This window comes from Corvus hawaiiensis, chromosome 6 (assembly GCF_020740725.1).
Source record: "Corvus hawaiiensis isolate bCorHaw1 chromosome 6, bCorHaw1.pri.cur, whole genome shotgun sequence".
NCBI lineage: Eukaryota > Metazoa > Chordata > Aves > Passeriformes > Corvidae > Corvus > Corvus hawaiiensis.
This window is the reverse complement of record NC_063218.1, coordinates 44,156,690-44,183,786: the sequence shown is the minus strand read 5'-3', so window position 1 is coordinate 44,183,786 and position 27,097 is coordinate 44,156,690.

Below are 27,097 nucleotides of genomic sequence, written 5' to 3'. Positions count from 1 at the left end.
CTTCTATTATCTTTTCATTAGGGATGTAATTTTTCATGGATGCCACGTGATATCCTGCACATTCTGCTCAATCTAGTAGAAAATATGGCCCTGAATTTCAGTTTCCTCTTAGATTTAGTCTTAGGCAATAAACAGTGGTGGATACGTCTGCTTTCTTTCTTGGTTTAAGATGTTTAATTGGAATTATCTTTAATGATTCCTGGCATGCAGTAGACATTATAGTAAGTGCAGCCTTCTAAGACTGACAAATTAATTTTAATCCCAGTTCTCCATTTTCCTGTTTTCTGTTATCTTCTCCCCACATTTCCACTTGTTAAATTGTCTCCTGACACAGCTGGTGTAAAGAAGAGGAATTAATTTTCCAAATTTGGCATTGATATGAAGAGGTTGGAAGTGCAGACATATAATTTTTGGAGCAGTAGTGAAATTCCAGCTCATTGCCAACACTAATAAAGGATTATAATTTACAGACATGCAGAATGAACTTGAAAAGACATAAATGACACTGAATACTTCATAACTGAATGGACAAATCATGATAACCAAATGACAATAGAAAACCTTTGTTCGCATTATGAGAAAACCAAACTACGTGACAAATGACATAGAACTTGGGTTGTAAAACTTCCAAAAGATCTTGGAAACCAATTTTTCAAATTCCTTTCTTGAGCAATGGGCTCACCTTATATGGCTTTATGTGCCTGTCACTATTCCCATTTGTTCAGCAATCTAATTATAGCTTAAAGATTTTTTCCTGACTGGAGAAGCATCAGGGTGTAGTTAGTCCTCGGACTAACAGTAGGGCATGACACTGCAGCAAGCTGTATATTTTGGGATAGGCAAATCACCCTTTAGATTCTGGGGACAGGCAATTGGTTTCATATAAAGGATGTCAGCAAGAACATTATTTTCATTGAGCTACCATGCCAACTCACCAAGAAGCTAAAATGTACCGCGGGTTTATCATTTAACTACAGTAAAACTTCAAATGAATACTTTTAAACTTTTTCTGAACCTTAACTGCTTGAGGAAAGCTCCCCTTAAAACACAAACAAAAACCTCCCCATATTGCACCTTGGTTTTATTTTGGTGCAAGGAATCACTCTGTGAGAGATATAAGCAGTGCTTATCTTGCAAGCTAGTATTGCCACCTTGGAATCTTACTAATTTTTCTCCATTTATTTCTTATATTCACTTTTTGGGTTTTTGCTTATATTGCTTTTGCTTTTACCTTAATTGCCTCCGTTACTACACTTCAAACAACACAGAGAACTCTACCATTAAAAAAATTTAAAAAGAAGTAAAATTTGAGAAAAAATCAAGTGATCTTAGCACAAAGAAATGTTGATAAAGGAATACTTCTGAATTCTATCTGGAATAGTGACAATATGTGTGTGGAATACCTTATCATAAAAGATTGCAAATCAAAACTAATTTCCTTTTATTTTTCTTTGTTGACAGCAGATGTTGTGAACATTAAGACAGTGAATTTATGGAGAGTTTATTAAATGAGTCTCTGGAATGACTGACACTTCTGAGTTGTAGGGAATCAACTCATGAAGAGATAATCAAGTTTACTGACTTTTAGGCTATCACAGAGTTAGCTGTGTCAAGTTCATAAAATGGAGATGCTGAGTAAGAGTATGATTAATACTTTTATTTAGGAGTTGAATTATTCAAAATATACACTTTTCAAAAGGAGAGATTCTTTTTTTAAAAAGCTTAGAATGCTGATTAAAAAATAGGCTGTAAAATTCCAATCAGGATGCATCTGATTTTTTGGTTGTTTGTTTTGATAAAATGGTATTTTATTCAAAATCAAATACACACTGAAAGAAAATAATGGTGATCTTAATGGTTTGTTTCACCTACAGGAACTTGTTAGCCTAGCTTTGCCAAGTGTTCACTTGGTTTGTTGGTTTTAGAAACTGATGGACATTTATGTAATGTTCACATAAATGTGAACTACAAGGACAGAATTATTTCATCTTTAACAGATGTCATTGTCCCAGCACTAAATCCTGCTTATTTACAGCATATAATAAAAATGTCTTGCAGCCTATCTTTGGCTTATGGTCTATACTAGTGTCTTCAGCTGTCTGCTGAATATTTAGCCTTGTCTTTGCTATGATATCAGCAAATATACACTTTTAAAATTCAAACTGCTAAGACAATCTGATTTTAAAAGGAAATACGTTTTTTTTCATTCAGCTTCTGGTATTAGAAAAGCTGCAAGAGAGATGACATCTGACAGAAGTTTTACAGGACATGCAGTTTTAAAGGATGTTTCACAGAACATGTACTTGCCAAAGATTAGGAACAGCTGTCCTTTTGTGATGCCAGGGAGGTATTTGGAGATCACAGAATGACAGAATGGTCACGGTTGGCAGAGGACACAGGTGGGTTCATCTGGTCCCACCTCCCTGTTCAAGCAGGGTTTTCTAGAGCATGTTGCACAGGATTTCATCAAGACAGATCCTGAATATCTTCAGTGAGGGAAACTCCACAACCTCTCTGGGCAATCTGTTCCCTTCTTGGTCACCCACAGAGGAAAGAAGTCATTGCTCATGTTCAGGTGGAACTTCTGTGCATCCTTTTCTGCCCATTGCCTCTTGTCCTGTTGCTCAGCAGTACTGAGAAGAGCCTGGCTCCATCCTCTTGACAAACTCCCTTCAGATATGAACAACAGTCTGTCTGGTTGATGTCATCCTGATCACTGGCGCATCTGCTGTATGACTTCTTAAGAACTGTCTCTCCTGGATTTAATTTAGGATAAAGTCTAGTTTCCTGGGAGAAGTGGTAAAGAGGGCATCATGTCTCACACAGGACATTTCTGTGCAGGGTAATGCTTCTGTCCTGTGTTTTGCAAAGGTCTTGGTGATATATGAGTATGAGCCTTGAAGGTCTTTCTGAAGAGGCACATAGTGAGAGCTGTAATGAAAGGGTTAGCCTACATGTGTAGAACTATACAAGTAGGAGATTGAAGGATGATGCTGCATATCTGCTCTGGAAATACCTTTCTTTCTCCCTGGTGCAATGACCTGAAAAGATTTGCAGGAATGTAATTTCTCCATCTGACATCTTTGAGTGCTTCCGTCTGTGTAAGCAGGGGAGAAAGATGCTTGCCCTTGAGCAGCTGAATGGTGATGAAAAGCAGGCATCTAGTCTGGACATGGTGTCTCACCTAATTTTGGGCTACTACTTTTAGTCAGAAAAATTGTACCCATAATGAAAAAGGAAATAAAATCTGGGAGTCTTACGAGTTTTCTGTGTCACTGCTCTGCATACTAAACAAAGCACAAGCTAAAGCAGATGGTGGGTATTTTAATGCCTTCACATGTCTGCGTATCTAGGGAAAAGAACTCATCACTGATAGCTTCTGGGTAAGTTTAATAATTTCTATTAAAGTTCTCACAACACATCTAGAATCCAGGTTTTGTTAGTTTTTCTTTCTCTTAGTGCTTGTGGGTTTGTTTGTTGTTTTTTAATTTTTTTTAAAATCTAACACGTTTAGGGAAAAAAAGTTCCTTGTCAAGAAAATTTACAGCTTTTATATTTTTCCCTGAAAGCATCTATTTTAGTTAAACTGTCAAAATACGCCAATCTCTTGACAGCCAGAAATTATGTGGGTGTCCAATATAAGGAAAACTATTTTGTTTTTAATTGTGGAAGCATCTGGAGGAGTGTCCAATCTTATACACCGCTCATGCCTATCTAATTTAAAGAGCTGCCAGCTGGTTCTAGCTATGCACATGGGCTTCATTTTCTTTACTGCTGGAAACTGAAGAATTCCACTGGAGCAAGTCATGTCTGAACAGTGCTTAGTGTTACTCGCTGGGGTATGGTGACAGCTTCATGGTGTTATATAATACAATGCACTTCACTGAAAGCTCTGATTAATATCACTCAGATGATTTTTTTAAAGTATTTGACCAGGAAATTGTTGCCTAGCCAGATGAATGTTTTAGAAAATCAAGAGAAGAATTAGTACTGTTGCTCCACTGCATGTATAATTCATCCTGAACTCTTTCATTATAAATACCAGATATTTGCAATTTATGTTGTCTATATGTTGCGGTGTTTTGTCTAATGACTCTCTGGCCATGGTAAGACTGAAATACAATTCTTGGAAAATCAGCTGAGCTCTTAAGAAAGTACCTACCAGACAAAGTCTACTACAGAAAACTTTCAGGCTAAATGGTGAATATATTTTACATTTGTAAACTGCTAAAGAGTGTCCAAAGGAAGGCAATGAGGATGGTGAAGGGCCTTGAGTGGAAGACATGTGAAGAGCAGCTGAGGGCACTTGGTCTGTCTAGCCTGGAGAAGAGGAGACTGAGGGGAGACCTCATTGCAGTTACAGCTTCCTTGTGAGGGGAAGAGGAGGGACAGACACTGATCCCTTCACTCTGGTGACAGTGACAGGACCTGAGGGAATGGCCTGAAGCTGTGTCAGGGCAGGTTTAGTCTGGATAATAGGAAAAGGTTCTTCACCCAGAGGGTGTTTGGACACTGGAACAGGCTCCCCAGGGAAGTGATCACAGCACCAAGCCTGACAGAGTTCAGGAAGGGTTTGGACAATGCTCTTGGGTGCACTCTTGGGGTGTCCCATGCAGGCCCAAGAGTTGAACTTGATAATCCTTGTAAGTGCCTTCCAATGCAGCATATTCTCTGATTCTGTAAAATATTTTCAAATGCATCCAGTGACCTAGTGCATAGGTGATGATTTTGCAGACCATGGATATGCTGGGCAACCATAAAAAGAATCCCCCCCCAAAAAATGTGGTAGTGCCCCTGAAATGCCATGTGCACTCAACCTTAAACCTATACATTTAAAACAGTCCTTATTAAAAGATGAAAAATCACCAATTTGTATCCTGACTTTTGGTTTTCCCTAAAATAGAACACTAAAAATACATTATAGTACATACACTTCTGTACGTGATAATGCATGCAATACATATTTTTTGTGATAACAAAAGTTAAGGATGGTACTGTAAATACAATCAATGCATGCAGATTTTTCCTCCACATTGGAATAATGAGTGCATGAGCAGTTTCTTATTATGCTTGAGCGATCAGAATATCATACTGCAAAGAACATAATTTATGCACACATTTATTTGTTTATTAAAAACACAAGCCATTATACATGCTTTAACAACCAGTATTGTGTAACCTACTTCTTTATATTTCTTTGCCTGCAAATTATGCTTGAAGGGATGAGACTGACATTTTATCTGAAGCCTCATTAAGTATGTTCTGGATGAAGCACCAGTAATAAATATGAAAAGGAAGGCTCCCCTCCCCCTGACATCTTATTGCCTAGCATATATCACCATAATATTAAAACACTTAGCCCACAATACAGAAAATAAGTGATGCACAAAGAGTGTTGCAGCAAGAAGTAGGAAACTCAACCCCAGTGACATAGCAGACAACATGCAAAGTAGCTTATCTTGGAGAAAACTCTGCAAATAGAGAAACAGCAAATATTCTGGTAGTACTAGATAGTGACCCTGCAGATGAACCTTTGTGGAAAGTTTCTTGCAATGATCTATCACAAATGGGGATTGCTTTTCAGACTTGATTTTGTACCAAAGTTTGGAGGCCATACACAGTGTTTGGAGAATGTATTTCCCTGTCTTTTGGGCAAAGTCCACTGCTCTGCTTCCCTCTTTTTACGTCATAGAGGATGTTTGACAGGTTGTGCCTCTAATGCTGTGCACTTGTCTGATAGACCTGGTTCTTCCTTGCAGCTACTCAGTGCCCACTGAGTTGGACTATAATAAACTCCTTTTCTTTTTTCCAAAACTATTACTGCTCATAGCTTTAATGCAAGATGAGATTTTCAGTGATTAATATAAGACTTAGCATAACTTTGAGCTGTGAACCTTTTTTTATCAGTCTTGTATCTACCAACAGATTATCTACTTCATGTCAAGTCAAGAGGGGTCAGACTGATTTTTCAATCTATTCAAATTGAAAGGTTAAAAAGAATACAGTATGAGTTTGCATTTCAAAAGTTTGCTTTTAAAACATATTCATGAGAAATTAAGTTTCTTCAAGAGAATCTGGTAATTTTGAAAGACGTCAAATAACAGAAAGCGAAATAAAAGCTTTAAATTTTTACTTAATACACTGTAATAGATTGTGATATTATAAATTTCTGCTATCTATCCCAGAATCCTGATTTCTTTTGGAGACACTGATTAATGATCAAAGTTGAGTTCAGATTTTTTGTATTGCATGCTGCCCATGACAGTATATTTAACAGACAGACCACAGAGACATGGTTGTTGGTGCATTTATGCTGTGTTGTTGGCGCATTTTATGATAAAACATAACTTTCTGTTGGAAAATACACTGGTGCAATCCATTCATATCACATTTGCAGACCATCAAATAGAAATGTTATTTTTTCAACACAAAACAAAAATCCTGTGTATACTCATTTAGGAAAGGTTTTGTCAGGTTTTTTTTTGTAGTCACATGAATTTTCCCCAGCTATCCTTCACCTGCTTATAAATTCTCAATCCTCCAGGTGACACAAAAATAACAGGAAAGGATTTTTCTCCAGAAGACAAAAATAATAAATTATCAAAAATAAAGCTACAGAATGAAAGAAGCAACATAAGACCTACATTGTCTACAAACCATATAAGGCCCAAATAGAATTTAAATGATCACAGGCTTGAGCTGCCTCCTGCTTTGTGTTTGCAAAGTTTTCATTCTTTTTGAAGGCGCTCACTTATAGAAGTCAAAGTCATTGCAGATAATGTAGATTCAATAAGGATTCAATAAATTTCAACCTTGCCCAAATAGAGTAGCTAGTTTGACAGATCAAAAGTATGGGAATAACCAAACGAGTAGCAGTAGAAACATATTCTCTTCTGTATTTATCTAAAGGGCTGAGATCCAACATTATTGCTAAATGAAATTAAACAATTTCAGTTTAACAATTACCTTCAAACATTTGTCATTTAAATGCTTGAATATTTTGTAAGACAAATTATCCATGTCTAGTGGAAGAAATTCTGAAAACCACGTTATACCTCTTCAGGTTCATTAACTCTGAATCTAATACTGTAATATAAATCACTTCCAACCCAATTTTCAGGAATAGAATTAAATATTAAAAAAAAAAAAATCAATTCTTATGCAGCTAAAAATCACATCCAGAGCTACCACAACTGCTAGTGTTAGACAAGCCCATCTATCTTCCACAATCTCAAATCACTTTTAATTAATCCAGATACTGCAAGATAAATCCCATTACAGCTGACGCTTTCTATTTTATGCCATGTCTCTTATGAAATATTTCTACTAATAATGTTTCTGACATTTCCTCTTTGAATTCACGGTTTTTTTCCTTAAGTGGAAAACAGCCTCCTGTTTGTGGTCTAGATCTTCTCATTATGATGAACTTATCATGTTATTAAAATCTTTGGTTGATTGTTTATAATTACTGGGGTTCAAAGGAATGCCTGACAAGATTTTAATGCAGATCTCATACAGTGGACCTTCTAATGTGACAGCAAAGACACACAGGTTAGGATTCACCTGAACTAATTTGATCTATGCCTAATCACTGCAAAAAAAGTGCTTCCACAGGCTTAACCCTATTCATATTAAATAAATAATTAAAATGGAAAGATACATTTGAACATACCTGTTGTTGTACATTGACTAAAAAGAAAATTTCAGACATAATATTAGCTGTATGCTGCTTACACAGCTGGAGTTAGAAGAGCTGAATTATACCTGCAATGCCTAGATGAATACTAACAACATTAACTCTGAGAGTGAGGAGCTGTTCACCTACTACATAAAAAGCCAGAAATGTAAGCCCTAGCACCAGCTCTGCTGCAATGACTGGACTTTGTCATTGGGAGCAATTAATTTTGTTCTTCCTAATTGTTAAGATAGTAAGCTGTTAGCCATATGAATTGATAAAATAAACTTACAAGCAAACACGTTTCTTTAAATGAATAAAATGTGCCTTTAGAAAACACACTTGGCTATCACTCTGTATGAGAATAATCTAAAATATATCTTTACTTTGAAAGCAAAAATGCCATCAGTGACCTTGATTAAAAATGGTGATTGGAGCTCTCTGAGCTTGGAAGAAAAAAGGGTTTCATATGAAAATGGGCTTCATATTACAAATGCAGAAGACATATTTTCTCCTGCTGTTATTTATCATCCTGTTCATCATGCTGTTACAGATCATCCACAGGCCACACATCTGTGATGTAAGCAATACTACTCAGATCATTGAAAAACATTTCTATTCTTTTTTTGCTTAAAATGTTCCCAGAGTTTCTTACCATCACACTGAATATTTTCACTGACGTGTGGGTTTATTACCCTGATATACAGATCACTGTCTGAAATCTTACAAGAAGAGTAAAACAAAATGGCAAATCTGCACACAAACATGAAATAATAGAAGACACAAAAGTAAATAACTATGACTGATAAAATTCTGCACATCATTCCCACTAATATTTTCCATACTGTGCTATGAAATGAAGTATATTTCATTTAATTTACCAATCAACAGAAAAAATTCAGACCTCTGTAAAGCAGAGTGAAGTTGGATTTTGATGAAGAATGATGCAGAGAACTATGCTAGTTGTTAGTTTTGAGGGAAACATAAATTAATTACTTTTATTCAGAAAGATAGTAATAAAAGTCTTCAAGAACATCAGCTGCCTAAACTTCCAGGCATAAAGTGAGTTTTAGATAATTACTAAAGCAGGGAGTGAAGAAGGTCCAGAGAGTGAATTGTCAGCATTATGTACAGTTCTTTCATCTTCACATTAAAAATTTATTGCATTTACAAGCCATGTGGTTTGAAAGTATCTTTTCATGGCTGATTAATCTTTATTTATGTGAGCAGGGATAAGCGTCCAGTGACTCGATGAAAATTAATTAACTTACTAATTTTATTAAGGTGGAATTTGGAGACATGTTAATTGTGAAAAGAAAAAATATGCTGACAGTGATGTTGAGATTGTAACTGGAACTCGTACTGTTGCTCTGGCAGGAGGACAGTGTGGGTGATGCCTCCTTCTCCTGCGCATTCCCACAGTCCTATGGCCACAGAGGGGATGCAGATGCAGCAGGAACCAGGGTACACAGCGCTGGCTGCTCCACACCTTGTCCTTCTCACTTTTGCCTGCAGAGGTAGCCTCAAGGACCCTAACACAAAGCTTCCACAAGTCTCCCTGAAGCTGCCAGATTCATCCATCATGTCACGAACCATATCTACTTCCCCATCTCCTGATGGCTGGCTCTGCACGTGGCAAGTTTCTAGGACTCTTACCACACTGAAGACTGCCTTGAACAAACAGATTAAATATGAATTTTAGAAAGTATGTGTGCTCAAGTGTTTTGCTGAAAAATATCTTAAATATCACTGTTTCCCTGGGACATGTTCTAATTCTTGACTGCTTGTGATTCTTAACTGACTTATTACTTATACTACAGCTTCAGCATACAATAGTAGCAAACAAACATTTTGCTCTTATTTGAACCCCTCTTTAACCTCTTACATTATTGTAAACGTGATTGTCACAATGAAATAAAGGAAACCAAAAAATGAGAAGTAGGCAACATCTTGGGGCTAACAATTCTGCAGCACTGAATGTAGAAAAGAGCTCTTGATACGCTTCCCTAAGTACCACATCAATACCAATAAAAATAAATGGGATTTTGAACTGGTGCATGGACTAGCATCACTGAGTCACCTCTCCCACGGTGTCCCTTAAAAAAAGCTTTCTGTTTTCCCTGGAGATGGAAACTGCTTTCATTCTAGGAGTCCACTAACTCCCTGTCAAATGAGGCTGCCCACGCTGTTTCTAAACGAGTTCAGAATTCATTTTCACCCCCCAAAACTCAGGTGGGAGCCCTGGAAACCCTGTAGTAATTTACTATTGGACAATTTTTAAAAGAGAGCCTTTAAAGACTACAGTAATTATCTTTATCTTCAGCCATATCTTTAGTCAGGAGTTTAATAATGCCTGAACAGATGGTGATCAGACCTGTCCCTGTAGCAGTAACTACTAGTGAGAACTTGTGTGAACACCACTAGGTGATTATCCCTATGTCCCCATCCCATGATTATTTGAACTGGAAAATACAATTTTTTAGTAACTACATTCTTCTAAAAAATTGGTTTATATCTTAGTGGTTTATTTTTCCACAAAAATCAGTGAAACACTGAGCACCTACACATTTTTGGCAAAGCACAGAGTGCTGCCTAGAGAAAATGAGAAAGAAAGTAACCACCGTACCCTTCAAGCTGTTTACAGTCAGGGCTGAAGTACTGCACCGCTTCAGTGATCTCTGCAGAACAGAGCTTTTCTTTCCAGGAGGAAAAACTTTGGCAGGCAAACTAAGTACCTCTTCTCTGCTCTGTGTGACCTGCAGCTGGGAGAGTGAGAGGCCTAATATGAAGATGGATTAATACATGTAGGATCTAAGGAAAGATGTAGATTAATAAGCAAGATATAAGTTAAAAACCTACCTGTTTTCTGCATGGAAATATAGAGAACAAACTCAGTGTGGGAACCGGTATGTTTCTTCTATACACTTCAGTCTTGGATATCTTTCTTACCTGTGCTCCAATCAAACACAGAAACTTGAAGTCCCCACTGATGAAGTGCTCTCCATCCTGGACAAAAGTAAAGGTTACCATTAAACTCCTGCCTCCCCTCAATCTGATCATCCTCAGAGTTCGGAAGAGAAGTAATATCTGCTGAAGGCTTCCAGCAATTCTTCCTATGTTTGTAGAAGAACAAGAATGTTCTTCAGTGTATAATATATGTTTAAATACTCACTGACCAGGAGAGGTTGCTGCATATGAGAGAGACAGCGCACTAAGCCCCAGAGACCCTCATGAAGTATAAAGTTGGTTACACCACTTAACACCCACTTTTTCAGTAAACTGAGGTTCAAGCAGCTGCACCAGGAAACCCTCTGTTATCCTGACAGCCTCAGCTGAGGCCAAGACCTTCTCATTTAGGTCCACAAGACAAAGATTTATTCAGAGAAGCAAGAGTGAAGATGCAGGTGGAGCCTAAGCTGCACAGGGTCCTCAAAGTGTGTTTTGTTTCTTCTGCTGTGTGGGAAGGTGTGGTTCTTAGGCTGCTTCTCTGTTCTTGATAAACTGTATGGGAGTCAAGTGCAATCTAGGAGAAGCCAGAGAAAAAAAGGAATGTAGTATTTTTTAGAAAATTATATTACTTAAATTTAGAAGAGTTCCTGATTTTGTTTTCCATTATGTGTGTATATATATACTATGTTCAGGCTGCATAAATTGTTTTACTTCTACATGAAAAGCCAAAATATATTCACAAAATAAAATCTATGTAATTAATTAGAGGAAAATACACCAGACTATCAACAAATCTCCTGCATAATTAGAATAGCAATGTTGTTGTGCAGGAGTTAATAAAACTTTAATTTGTTTTTGCTAAGTCAATAAGCAATACACTATATGTTTTCTACTCAAAAGCTAACTGAAAGACCCTCTGGAAACTTCAGTGCCAAATATATGTATGTATGCACATATTACTGAGCAATTTATCAAATAATAAATCTCTGTGGAAGACAAGCACATTACAGTCAGCTATGTTGTGCTGTGTTGTGAAAAATCATCATACTGGGATGTATAAACAGCCATACAGACTGTAAGACACACACAGTAATTACCATTTCCAGTATGTGTGATGCCTCAGGTGATGAACTGTGCTCATTTTGTGCAACACAATTCAAGAATGAAGTGGACCATTTGGACAGCAAAAAGATTGATCAAACATCTGAAACTTATGAGTTCTGGAGAAGGAGAGAACACACTGGGGTTATTAAGCCTACAAAAAAGGAAATATATGGGACACACAGTAACAGTCTTCAAATATGTGCTGCCTTCTGCCAAAGATGAATAATCTGCTCTCCTGTCCCTGCTGAGCAGGCCAAGAAATAGTGGTCTTAAATTGCAGAAAGGAAGATTCAGGCTAGACACTTGTGGGAAAAAAAAGAAATATGAAACACTGGGAAATACCATAATAAAATTTGCAATGGCTAAAAAGCTTTAGCTGGTGAAATTTTGTATGGAGTAGTATAGATGAATACTTTTTCAGTAATGACATAGATATGTATGAAGTTGTCTTGGAGGCAAGGTTCAACTTCATATTGCTCCTGTCCTGTTTTCTTATCCGTGATTCTGAGACATCTGTGCGGTTCTCCACAGTTAGTTTTCAGTCTGGGATAAGAGGAAGCTGCAATGCTCTTTTCTTTGATTTGAAGCACAGGTTATTTAGTTCAGACCAAAGATTCACGGCTTTAGTTTTGAGTCTAATTGAATTGGATTGTGAAGTGTTGAGGAAGTCATCAGGGAGAAACAGAATTCAGAAGTGAAGTGTAAATAGAATCAGCTTTCAGAAAGTCTGGGGAAAAAGGGTTTGTAAGTACTTTGGAAGTTTGAACCTCATTGACCAAAAATGTTGTGCTCTACTGGTCTTTCAAGTTGATCACTCTGAAAACCTTTGACCACATCTTTGGTTCTGAAACTAAGTAGAAAGTGAGATTCAGAGTCAGCTTTTTCTCATGAAATTTATCTTGCCTTGAAAAACCTCTACAGAATATAAAAGACAAGATTAAACTTAACTGCTGGCAATCCTTCAGGAAAAAGATACTTTTTCTGACCTCTACAACTTCCACATGACAATGTTGCTCCTTGATATGTGACACTTAGATTTCCTATTCCTTCATAATGAAAGGCAAATGGTTGATGAGCTGTTCAGAAGGTGTTCATTGCTATCTTTTTGTAACTAAATTAGGCAAAATTCTTAACTGCATTATTATATAGCTAGAGTTATAGAAATTCATATGGTGCTTTATTCTACCCTCCTTATAAGCTGTCTCATCTTATTTGATTAGTTCTGTAGTCACAATCTGCTGTAAATACCTGGCTGAAATATTCCTTTATAAAATAACTCTTCATATGCTTATATGATTATATATCCTCAATAAAAATATCTTTAAAAAGATGAGTGGAGTCTAAAGAAACACATGCTCACAGCAGTTATGTGAACTGTATTCTAATTAGCACCTTTCCCTTACAAATCACAATGGATAAACACAAATCTTCAGAAGGTCACTTTTGTAATTTTTCAATGTTATGCTGCTGAGTACTATGGGAGATGATGGGTCTCAGCATTAAAGCTGGAAGTGTTTGAGGGCTGTGGACAGAGCTCCCACGGAGAGGCACAGGAAGAGCAGCATGACAGATGGAGGTAGTGCCTTTCTGGGAACATCTCTGTGCAGGGAGATTACACTTCTGTCCCACAAAATGGATCGCTCAAACCACTACCCATAAAGTCCTTCTGAAGAAAACTGTGAGGAAACGGGTGCATGCAACAGCATCAGCAGAGAGAAAAGCGGTTTGCCCTGGTGTAGTTGCTGGGCAGCATTTGTGGGAAATGTTAAAACAAGGGCAGAAGCTCATGCTTCCCACTCCTGCTTCTGCACTTTAGGCACTGGATTACCCCTGCTTATCTTTGTGGCTCTTTTGCATGAAGATGGAGTAGATGAACAGTAAGAGCAATGAACATGAATATTTTTTATAATTGTAAAAAATCCTCGTTAGTGAACTAAACAGAAAAAATTTGGTTGATTTAAGTATTCAGATCATAACTTTGGAGGAAGAGTAAAAGCACCTAAGCTAAACTGCAACAGCAAATTTTTCTGTTCCAATAATGCCTTTGGCTAAGTGAAACTTGTGATAAATGCCTGGATCTAATTAGTGACAGATATATTTTATTATAGGGATTAATCATATAATAAAGGTCAATCATTTGTTCTCTTTTACTTTTTAAACCAGAGAGGCATGAATGCTCACTAAGATTCTGAGGGGAGTAATTTATGTCAGTAATTCAATATCAGTTTTTGTGAGAAAGGCTAAATGAAGCATTTTTGAAAACTAGACACAAAGGCCAGATTGCTCTAATACAGGCCAATTTTCCTCCTGTTCCATCACTGAATCTGGGATGCACTATTTTCTATAGAGCAACTGAAGAGACTGGCAATTTCCCTTCTCTCACATTACAGTAACAGCATGTCCTTTCCCATATCTTCAACCTTGAGGTATGCATATCAGCATCTTTAATATTTTTGGTTTGACAACACAAATCCAGGAAGCGTAACATTATGGTATGCATCTGTGAGCTATTTAAATGCATTCTAATAGATTTATTTCTTCAGTTCGTACACATGATACAAAGAGTTCCAACAACTGCAATAGAAATCTGATAACCTCTTCTAGATGATTGAGACATTTTTGATTCATCGCCTGTCAGAGGACAGTAAAATAGATGTTGAAATGATGATATCCTCTGGACATTTTTCCTCTACCTGTATGCATTAATAATACATTTTAAGCATGGCAAAGCAGCTTTGATTTCCATCTTCTAGTAACAGTTGAAATTAGAAGAGGATTACTGTGTACTCTGAGTAGGAAGGAGAGAGAAAGAAATGCTTTTCATCGATAAGGCAGAATCAGACAGAAGAAATGCAAGAAAGAAGGCAAAACAAACTGTGCAATCTCAAAGATAGTTCTTTTCAATTTTGTGTGTTAAATTTTTTCTAACAGGAAATTAATTAAGCTGAGCTATAATTTCCATTCATTTGTTGTATAGAAGTAGTGGTATTATTATTTTTCTCTTATAGTCTACAAGATTGGATGAAAGTAATAAGAATTAAAGTCACAAAAAAAGTGTTCAAGTAGTAATTTATGTGCTAATTGTCTGTTCAGGGTTTAAATAAGGCTAATTCATAAACATATACCTTCACAAGTTGTTCCTTAGTATGATTTTTAACTCCTGTAAATCTATTTATGCAGCACTGAAAAATCACAGGAAATTATTTTAAAATATCCAGAATTCTAAAGCTCATGCTCTGTGTATTGGTTTAGGAGCTATCATCATAATTTGGTGCTCTGTTCAAGCTGAATACAATAATACTGTGAATTTTAAACAAGCCCTAGGGGTAGGAAAATATGTACATACAAATGAAAAGCGAGCTTTTTGTTAAAGAATTTTACCCTTGTATATGGTACAAGAATATATGAATGTAGAATTTTATTTAGCATTATGTTCCTATGCCACATATTATTGAGTCTACAAAGCCAAAGTTGATTTTACAAGAGCTTAAAATATAGCTTAACATGTAGATATCAGCAATGTCTTAGGATTTATGATCTCATGGAGTGACAGGAGTTTCCTTTTACCCTTAAACACTGCCATTGTTCCAGACTGACTCCACAGATTCAACAATACCATCATAGATACTGCAACTATTTTTATGACACAGTGATTGTTGGGCCTCAATTCTACAAACGGTAAAGTGAGTCAGGAAGTTTTTGAGGTTTTACTAAAGTCATTGTGACTCCCCAAACTGTTACATCTTGTCTTCTTAGCTATATTTGTTCAGGAGCTGCCAGATGAATGTAGTGACCAGACAGCTGCACTGAGATTTCCAGCTACAGCTGAACTTCCTTTGTATTGTGAGCTGCTGAAAATAGTTTTGAGGGCAACTAGGAGAAGTTGTACCTAGGCAATAAATTCAACGTCTTCATAACATGGCTGCTTTCTGTTCAGCTGACCACAGTGGTTTTTTTACTCCTTGGAAATAACATAAGTAGCCCTGCATCCAAATATAAGTCAAAATAGGAGCCAAATTAATCTGCACAAAAAGGATATGGAAAGAAATGCAAGGCACTCTCACTGTAAATGAAAGAGGGATATTTGAATCTCAAGAGAAATACTTCTATCCTCCTTGCACACATTTTTCCAGTGTCCACTCTTAGTAAAAAGAAGTAGAATGGGAATTTGCTGTTAAATATTACAAACATTATAATAATATAAATAAATAATAAAAATAATATTATAATGTAATATAAATATATATATCTGAATCAATGTAATAAAAATATTGCCTTCCAAGAAAACATACATGAAGCAATGAAGAAGAATAAAAACCCAAACAAATAAGTTTTTATCTTAAAATTTACATGAACTAATGGGTGGAAAGATAGTCTCTCATGAGTGCATGGAAACCCGTGGGGAAATGGGAATGAATGTGATGCATTAATTTAATCAGTAACTCAACATATGCCATATCTGTCCAAGAAAAGCTATTTATAGTACCATATGGACCTTCAGGATGCAAAGTGGGATGACAGTGCATTGGAAATAACACTAATGGCCTTCTCATGTCTGGGCCCTCCCTATGCTCTTAAAAGCTACATGTGACCTTAAATCCTCAGAGGAAACAAGAACACAACCTAATTAAAACATATAAAGTAACTAAAATGGGAATGTTATGATATGAGGCAAACCAATATTTTGCTAAGCTTTTCTTTGTACATTATTCAAAAGATATAAATAAAACCAGATATGATTTTCATACCTGAGATAAAGGGCATGAAAATGGGGGAAAGTAAATGAAAGCCTGTTTGGAGGAAGCCAAAACCAGGCATAGCTTAGGATCCTTCTCCAGGAAAAGTCCTACAAAAATTCATGCTCAAAATAATCAGGTATGGATTTGATTACCTATTTCCCATAAACTCTTAAGTAGTCATTTATTTCACAGCAGAACACTAAGCAAATGCAACATAGGTTTTTATTGCTAAACATCACACAATTCTGACTTTACAATCATTTTTCACTCAGCTTGTATTGAAAGCAATGTATTTGGATCAAAATGCTCATCTCTATACACCTTTTCCAAAATTATGAACAAACAAATTCTGTAGTGTAAAAAATGAAAGCAACAATCCTATTAATAGTAAACAATTTCATTTTAAAATATTAAATATTTCAGTTATTTCCCTGTGCTCCCTCAGAGAAAAATGTTTAAATGAGAAAATCCTTTGTGGCTTTCAAAATTAACTGACTCTCCCGTTGGCAATCAAAGCTCAGAAGCCAGCTATTCTTTTCCATTAAAATAATCCCTCTATGTCCTGGAATGAGAATGGCTGTATTTGTAGGGGCGAGCATCAAAAACCAATGGTGGCTTCATTCCCTCTGCTAATTGATTTTAGTTAATCTTCTGAGAACTGTTCTACTTTCAGTTTCATAACAATTAGATTCTGCATTACCTACTAGTGTACACTAGTGACAACAAAAGAAAATAAAGTTTTTATGACCCTTGCATTAAAATTGAAAATCAATTTGGGATGCCTTCCTAGAAGGGCATGGTGCTGACAGACAAGAATTAACTGGTGTTAATACAGTACTAGCAGTGTCTTGTGACACAGGGAAATATATTAGAGAGCTTTAAGTTTTACTAATCAAAGAAATGCTGTAAAACAAAACAGGAAACATAATAGCAAACTACTGGTTTAAAGAAAGAAAGAATGGCAAAACTACCTTGTATTTGGAAAACCAAGGAAACACAGCAGCATAGATAAAAGTAAACAAAAATCATAGCCAGTGTCTGGGGGAACATCATACACTATTCATCGCACATACAATCGCACTACCGACAATCATCCCAAATCACTCCTAAAGCAACTGTGATAAACCTCTAGTGTTTGAGATTTTACACGACATTCACCAGAGGATAAATTAAAAATTATTAATTTATAACTTTTATACAGCACACATAGTATTTTCAGCTTTCTGAAGTCCATCTATCTACAGCTTTATACTGAGAATGAGGATAGCTGAAACAGGGCTGGCAACATGAAGGCTTTGCAGGAATATACCTTGCTGATCTGAGTCCTGATCATATTTATGCCTTCCTGAAGAATGCAGCAAGCAATTTCCCTCTCACAGGTCATGAAGTATAACACACAGAGAATTTTTCAGAGGCAGAATTTTTTAATGGTAATGCGGAGGTGAGAAAACATCAGAGACAATCTGAGATAGTACTGAACTTGCCTTTTATTTTTCAGTTAGATTGTATATAAAGATTTGATTTTCTTGTTAAAGGTTCAGAGGAAGTTTGTCAGAGTGCTTTTAAACTATAAAAAAATGTGTTCATACATTGAAGAGAACCTTTATTTTATATGACAGATAAAGGAACACTCTTTCTGTCCCATAAATTCTTTTTATGTCATCTATTTCCATATTATTGTTAATATCTTGCCATCTGAAATACCTTCACTTCAGGATAGCTTTTATTTTCATTCATCTTAATCAGAGGAGACAGTATTTTCTTTAAGTTCAGCATTATAAAAAGAGTTAATTACAGTGCCAAACCATAGGTAAAATAATGGATAGAAAATATATTAAATACTATGTTGAGAAGAGTGCTGCCATGGTATTCTCAGTAGAGTCATTAGTCTCAGACACATTATATTTTGCTGTTTTCTTCCTGAATCTATTGATTTTTGGTCTCTTTGGACTTAAAGAGCTTGATTTAGCTGCATACTTGACTTGCACAATTTCCTTTACTTTGAATTTTGCATGACAGGTAGGAGGTGTGAGGTGATCCTCCTCCCAGCTTTTGCTCAATACATGCTTAGACTTCTCAAGTATACGTTGTTCCATCTGTGCCAGTGAAGTAGGAAAGGAAAAATGGGAAAACCATTAAGAAACTGTATGCACTAAAGTCCTGGTTGTTCCAACTGGTTTTATATGTTTCTACACAGAAGTAATTGTGTAGTAAATCTGGGCATTTGAAATCTATGCAGCAAAAACACACCCTGAGATTTCTGGATAAGAAACAGTGATGGATTCTGTGCCTGACTGACTTAAGCCAGCTATGATACAACACTACTGTTGTACTATTATGTACTATTATGAACAAAGCATGGATGTGAATGGACTTTAACCTCAAACAGGAGTGTTTGGTTCAACCATTCACTCTAAAAATCTTTTCTGGGTTTTAGTTTTTATAAGAGAAACACTGGTCAAAAATAAGATAGGATCACTTACTCTGCTGAATATGGTTCTACTGGTAAATTAAAGCATTTTCTGTTGCTCTGGTCTTTAACCAGAGAGCAATCACAGCCAGTTGAAGCCCCTGGTTTTTCCCTGCCAACTCAAACAGGCTTCACAGTTTGGAGAGTGGGGGCAGCAGCCTTGCCTTTTGCCAGCACTGGAGATATGAAATTATCCTGAGCAGATACTGCAGTGAGAAGAAACATCAGGCATGCTGCAAGCCCGTGGACCACAATCACAGAGAAAAAATACCATAAAAGGTTCAGCTTAATGAGAAAACCATAAAGACCCTGGATGTTCTACACAGCATAGATTGGCACCATCTCTGCTCTGCTTTATTTCACCACTGAATGCAACATTGTTATGCAGCTTCCAATGGGCTTTTGAGCAACAGTACTATTGTGGCTCTGAGCACTTCTGGCTCTGAAATAGAATGCAAATGTTGAAAACCTGCTGGCAATGGACATAACACACCCCCTTCCATGTCAGCAGTGAGAGGCTCAGACATTTTGTGCTCTAGACACTTCCAGATGGCAAATCTTCAGATGCTCCTGATTTCTAAGACAAACTGAATCAGTGTGCTTCTATGGGAATTGGGACTTGGAGGACTGTGAAACTGCAGAGTGCAATTAGCTTATCATCCAGTGCATAACTTGATCAAGTTATGACATAAACAGGTTCTAGCCTACCAGTTCACCAGCAGAATGACCAGCAGCACTTGCAGAATACACACTTTGAGCTGGCTTCCTGCTAGCAGATCTGAGCTGAACTACCCATTATTATTGATGAGAGAGCAAGGTCCTTCAAGCCTGTGCTGCTTGTGCCCTTATACACAGTGGCAAGGAGCTGACCTCTTTAGATCATTGGTGTCTCAGGCAGCTGGGTGGAGGGTGCTGTGCCTGCTGTCACCTCTGCTCCTTGAGGGACAGTCTTGCAGGCAAATATATCCACGTCCTCTGTCGGTCTTGCTTATGGGAGAGTTATAGCTGGTCAAATAGGGAAACTCTTATTTCTTATTCATTGTACCATCACTTAATGTCTTATACTCAGTTTTAAATTTGGTTTCTACTAGCTAGAGCTATATTGATGCATTCAACCCTCCCCTAGAAAAACAAAGCTCTGTGCCAATTCCCTTTTGTTGCTGTTGTTCCGTAAAATATCAATCACCCTTTCATTTGTAGGTAGGAAAAGAAAGAAACGAAGCAGTAAATTAAGTAAATTTTGGCATTAGGACACATTTGGAGGGTTAAAATATGTTTACCATTCCAAATATTTCCCAAACATTATTGTGAAAGCTTAGTGTTATTTAATAAAACCCAAACACCCAGTCAAAACTTTTTGAAGGGAAGGAGAGAATACCAAAACAAATCCATTTTTACAGGTACCTTTTCTATCAATTTGGAATCACAGCGACATGTTGAAATATTGAAGAAAACTGCATTCTTGAAGTCTAAGCAGATGACCTAATCAAGTACAGTGGCACTTTTAATGCTATCTTTTGTTAATGGGAAGTCAGTTTTATGTCTCACATTCAAACAGCTGCCTACTCAGAGCAGAATTCTGCTCTTCAGGTGTCAGAGCTATACTCTGGTACAGCCCTCAGCTCTGCTCTGCGTCTGTGCCTGGTGATTTCCAGGAGCTCAGAAGGCAATTCACGAGGAAACAAAGTGGCATGGTTTTAATGAATGGGATTAAAGATTCTGGGTCAGGCAATCAGAGCAAAAAGGGGTCCCTCCTGATTTTGATGAAGTTTCAAGGAGCTAAACGCTGCAATAAAGAATGACTTTTGCAATTGCCTTTCTCTCTTATCATTAGATTAATGCTGAAAAAAGTGACACTTTAAAAGGTTTAATGCTGAGCTTAGAGCTGTAGCACTGCTGCTAAGTGTATGCGTTTCTCGTTGAAAGAGCAATGCAACAAGGAGACTCGCATTGCTTCCTTTCTAAATTGCAGGCTGGTATCCATTTATAGTTCTAATTCTGGGTCATTATTGGGAATAGAGGATTGCAGTGTCCCCTCTTTTCATTTTCCATGACTTCAATGACATTAACAGTTCTGAGTCAAGAATCAAGCCGTCTTACAACTTATATGGAGAAGTCCCTTTGCCCAGTATTTCACTGTCTTGCTACAGGTTTCAATCTTGTTTGTACACATTTTAACAGGATGATATGCTGCATATTTTCTCTTTAAAAACCCTCTATCCCTGATTATTTTTCTAAAAATGATTTATCCCATTTCAATTCTCTCTCCCAAGAAACAGGAAATTTAATAAATACTTTATAAATCCCTTTATGCTTCAGAAGTATGTCTTTCACACCACATTTCTAGAGGTATTTTTATTCAAGCAACTTTTCATGGACAGGTTGGCAAGAATAATTTTGGTTCAAAGCAGCTCTGTCTTTCTGACCACAGCTCTCTTTAATACTGTGTATTGGGCCTGGCTGAGATGGAGTTAATTTTCCCCATATCAGTCCTCACATTGCTGTGCTGTTTACCTGTAGCTAGAAGGATGTGGAGGACACACTGATGTTTTATTTCCTGCTGAGCACTCCTCGCACAGCATCAGGGCTGCCTTGCTAACATTCCTCTCACAAGCACCTGTAGACTTGGTGTTGGGCAAAATCTTGGCAGGGGACATAGGGACATACCTAGGACAGGTGACCCAAACTGACTGAAGGAATATTCCATACCATGTAATGATTGATCAGACATAAAAGCTAAAAGAAAAGAAGGTGAGAGGACAGCTTTTGCTTTTTTAAACTGCCTTAATCTTGAACTATAGGTTTTTTTCCCATCTTGTTTTCTTCCCTCCCTGTCATCCTGAGGAGGGGAGTGATAGAGTACCTTGGTAGGCATCTCATATTCAGACAAGGTCCACCCACCACATGTCGGCGGCAAAAATTTACTGTTCATGTTTTAAATATGAAATATTGGCCAAGAGTCTTAAGAAAATACTCTTTTAGTCCACTGAATGAATGAAACACAGGAATGCAAAATTTTAACCTATGCAGCATCATAGTAGTGAAATCTAAAACAAAAAAGACAGATACTTTCCAGGCAGTATAATGCACTCTCAGGATACAGCCATTTTTTAGGGATGTTAAAAAGGAGTTCAAATCCACTTTGATTTCCATTCCATATGTGAAATGTACTTCTGTTTCTTAAATTTGTAGAAATTTATTCTATTTGTAGAAAGTCATTTTATACTGTCTTTGTGTCTAGTTCAGTAAGTTCTGTTTTCAAGGAACTAAGTTTTATTTTAAGCTGAGGAAACACCATGTCTTCACAAGAGGGAATGTGCTGCTTTGGGCTGAGGTGGGGTTAGCTGGTTGCCAGTTGGGGTTAAACCACAACAGGAAGCAGAATAACTTGCTTAATCATATTCCGTGTCTGAAATAAAAACAAAAAAGTGGTTGTCTCCCACTGCTGTGTTCAGATAAATAGGAAGTCCTATACTTTTAAAACAAAGCCCCAATGACAGCACCTTCTCTCACTTCATAGGTTCCTATGTATGCTTCATCTGAGTAGTAAGTAATAGAGTGAACCTTGTAGCTGAATTCTGTTAAAAGTAGCAATATCACAAACTCATATTAAAACCTGCTTTTTACTAATACCTTTGTTGGTGTTTCCTTAAGAGGAAGAAATCACTCATTCACAGCAGGAGGGGAGAGATAGAAGCAGCTTTGGTGGCACTTGGCATCCAGCCAGGGTCAATCCACCACAAATGACCAAACAGGTTGGCTAGAGAAGAGAGAAAAATCACTGTTAATATTTCAACATTGACCAGAAGAAACATAAAACACTTTCTCTTGCATTTTGCTCTTCCTAGGGTATAGAGGATAATGAGACCCCATATCCCTCTTGGACTTTGATTCATATTTTTTCCTCTGATTTTTTCATCTTAGTCCCTGTTGCTTTCTCAGGGACATATGGGAGTTTAATTCAAGATCCCAATCCTCCATGGCAGTTTATGCACAAGTAGTTTAGAATAAGCATGACAGTAGCGATCAAGATATGCAGACCTTACATCCACATCTGACCAGCCTGTAGAAATTTACTATTTGATTCCTAATGGCATTGGCATGGGTCAGAAGGTTCAGTGACTTGCAGGGAACATTGAAATCCTCTCAGAGAAAAAACAGATCTCACCCAGTCTTAATTGCAAGAAATTCTTCCATATTCAAATTCACTTACTTAATTGAATCAGTGGCAGACCATCACTAGGAGTTTTTGTATTTATTTTCTAAATTGATGCTTGGAGATGCTACGGCAATCACTGAACTCAGAGCAAAGTTCTTTCTTAATTAAATCCAAGTAAAAGTTTGGATTGAATTTTTTCCTTGGTTAATATTTTGGACATTATTCAAGGGGTAAGAATAATATTGGTAAAACGCAGCAAGCCTATAAAATGTGCAATTTTAATTTGTTAATTTTGGTTTGTTTTTTTTTTTTTTTAGAAGTCACAAAATCCAACAAAAAAGTGCTAGGATTAGAATATTAAAAGCCAAATTGCAGTGTAAGTTTTCTTTCAAGTCTTTCTCAAATTAGTCCTTCTCAGCTTGTCTCACTTGTGGGTTCCTTCCCCACACAAGAGAAGCAGGAATGGCATGCTCCCAGCAGTGCCATTGCAACCCATTAAGCTGTGACTCCAGCAGCCACATATAGCTCTGCTTACAAGAAACTAGATTCCTCTGGTCTTAAAATTGAGGAAATGAAACAGGACAGGTCTTAAAATCCTGTCGCCCCCTGCTGCTCAGAGAGCTGAGGACTGACTTGTCTGAATTAGAGTTCCCCATTAGTGATGGTGTAAGTGGATTTCATGCTCTGCGCTCACCTTAACCCGACAAGACTCCGTCTCTATCTGCAAAGCCTCTCCGCCAATTTCCCTCACAGCTCAGAGCTTAATGGGCCATTCAGGAGCTAGACTGCTCTTCACTGGCCCTACAAATAATAATTTCTATAAGCCTGGGACTTTTATCCACAGGTATTCCCCTCTCTGCAGCCGGATAATTCACCTCTAATTACTGCTGCATGAACACCACCATTCTCTCAGGCTCAATTCCATATCCCTTCTCCTCTGTGCTACTTGGTACATCAGAAAATCAATAGATGGCTAAGGCAAGCTCTCCCACTGCTCTGTCTTCCCCAGATTTAGCCTTTCTTAGCAATTCTAATGCTTGCTTTTACCTGCTTTTCCAAGCCTGTGAGAGCTGCCATTTTTATTCCCTGTGCCTGATCTGATTCCAGACTGTTTCAGACCTGATCTCAGGCCTGTTTTGTGAATGCCCTTGAATGAACTTCTTCTATGGCCACGTGAGACTTCAAAATCTTGTCACAGATTTTCAAGTCCTAATTGTGTAACAAATGGTGATGTTACTCCACAATTAACCTTCAGTTACATGGCATCACTTCTTACACATGATAATGACATTAGTACTGATGTAATTCTATGTGTAGTTTGATTAGGTGATTTTAATACAATTATAGAAATACACGGTAGAAAATTACCAGTAAAATTATGATTGGGAAATTATTAGTCTTGGATAAAAATGACATTTTGGACAATGAGATATTTCTTATTTATCCTTATTTAAAGCAGATAAAGAAAAAAACCCCATATATGTATAAATTCTTTCTTGTAATAGCGATCACTTACTTTGTGAGGTCAAATGTTTATTTTATGCATTCTCATTTTAGTAGTCATAGCTAAGGTTCAACAGTTCTAAATCTGAAGGCCTAAAAATAAGCTAGTTAGGATGATAATTTTGAAAACTGTAAATTTCTAAAAAGATTCCTCTAAGCAAACCAAGGTCATAATTTCATACAGGGAGTTTTAAATTACCAAAGATTAACATACATTGACATATATATTAACATACATTAATGTGGTAATACATCTCAAGTCCTGGTCAATGATATTTGTGAGGTTTTTGTGTAATTTTTCCTACTATATATATGTATGTCTTCAGCCAGAAACTATTAAAAGACCAGGTGATGCTGAAACAATTCTGATGCATTCACGTATGGATAAAGAAAGCTTTAGTATTCTGCTTAGATAAGACTTTCTCTGTAAGATCAGTACCAGGAGTAATTACCTGCCTGAGAGAATTTCTGAAATCAGTTTTCCAGCAAAGTGGCTGTATCCTATCATTTCCTCCAGCACTCTGCAGACACGTTTTGTGTCAATGCATCCTGCTCAAACAAGTGAGATCACACTGAAGCAAAGGATCTTGCCTAAGAGGTTAAGATTTCAGTGCTGCGAGAAAATCAGTGACCACAGGACATTGAACTGCCTCCATCCTTCATCAGCTCCACGGGAGGAGAAGCCCAGCACGCTGCAGAGCAACTGTTTGCATCGGGATGTTGGACAGCCCCCTCCTGGTCCTAGCTGTGTACAAACAGCCTTAAAAATGCCTCTCTCTCGCCATGTGTTAGCTGCAGTTGACAGCAACCACTTAATCTCTAGATTGCTGTCACAAGAGAGACCACTAATTTCTATTCTTTTCTGGGCAGATAATCATTAGAATGGCATGAGTTGGAAGGGACCTTAAACATCATCTAGTTCCAATCCCCTGCCATGGGCAGGGACAACCTCCACTAGATCAGGTCTCTCAAAGCCCCATCGAACCTGGCCTTGAACGTGAGGCATCCACAACTTCTCTGTGCAACCTGTTCCAATACTTCACCACCCTCACAGTGAACAATTTATTCCTAATATCTAATCTAAACCTTTCCTCTTTTATTTTAAAGTGATTCCCCCTTGTCCTGTAAAAAGTTCCTCTCCAACTTTCTTGTAAGCCCCCTTCAGGTACTGGCAGGTTCTCTAAGGTCTGCTTGAAGCCTTCTCTAGGCTGAACAACCCCAGCTCTCTCTGCCTGTCCTCATAGGAGAGGTTCTCCAGTCCTCTGGTCATTTCTGTGGTTTCCTCTGCACTCACTCCAACAGATCCACTTTTTTCTCATGTTGGGAGCTCCAGAGCTGGAGAAATTGTGTAAATTACAATAGTATTTGTGGATCTGGGGATTTAGGCTGTAAATGTGAAGTCTTAAGGAAAAACACCCATCAAGAAACACCCATGGTAGAGAGCAGTAGAGCATGTATGAAGGGAAAACCCTTAGTCCACAGGGAAGCAATAACTGGGACTAAATCAAATGAAGCACTAAGGGCACAATTTCAGCACATATACTGTGAATTACTGAGGATGAAACAACAATAACATTTGAACTGATCTATTCCTCATTCTCTTTGAGAACAATATATTGTCTTATTAAAGTAGGAAGATATTTTTTTCTTCTTGCTGAGATTAGTGAGATATTAATGAGAATGGATAATAGTTTCCTGGCCAAGGGATTACAAACTCATTGTAAGGAGTGGGTGCCTCATTTCTGGATGTCCAACTGTAGACTCTTCCTTTGAACGGAATTTTAACAAAATTACTGAGAAAATGTATTTTGAAAATAAAGTCCTTTCAAGAGTCTCCATTTGTGTAAACAAAAACCAAAGCAGCTGAAAACACCAAAGAACTCCTTTGAAGCATGTCCCAAGGCTTAAGGGGCATTTGCTTGTTCTTCAACAGTATTGCACTCCCATCTGGGAAACCAAGGAGTCTTTCCTCCACTTAATAGTCAATGCAAACCAGGAAAGCAAGTGCCAGCTTTTTATTTATTTGTTCTTACTAGCACATTCTTTTCTTTTCCTTTCATGTGAAAAAATCCCAGATGACCTATACACAAGGCTCTTCTCCAGCCTCACAGTATTTGATCTTTAGTTAGGCAAAACATTGTAAAGGGCTTTCTAGGCCCTTCCCAGTAAAATAGCTAGATTTTAGTAGAAATAATAAGCAGATACAAGAAATCCAATATATTAAATCACTAAATCTTGAGAAACTGTAATGCCCTCAAGGATTATGTAGATAAATTGGCAGAAAATCTAATATTCTGGTGAAAGAAAGGTTAAAATTATGAAAAAAGCATTGTAAAAGTTACATTGAAATTACTGAATTTGTTATATACTCTATATAGCCAGTAGTCCTGGCTATAAAGAGTTTATTTTTTATTTTACTTGAGTGAAAAACAATTTTCATTCTCTTACTTAAAATGAACAGACAGCAAGTGAATAGGCATTTTCCCTAGGTATACGTG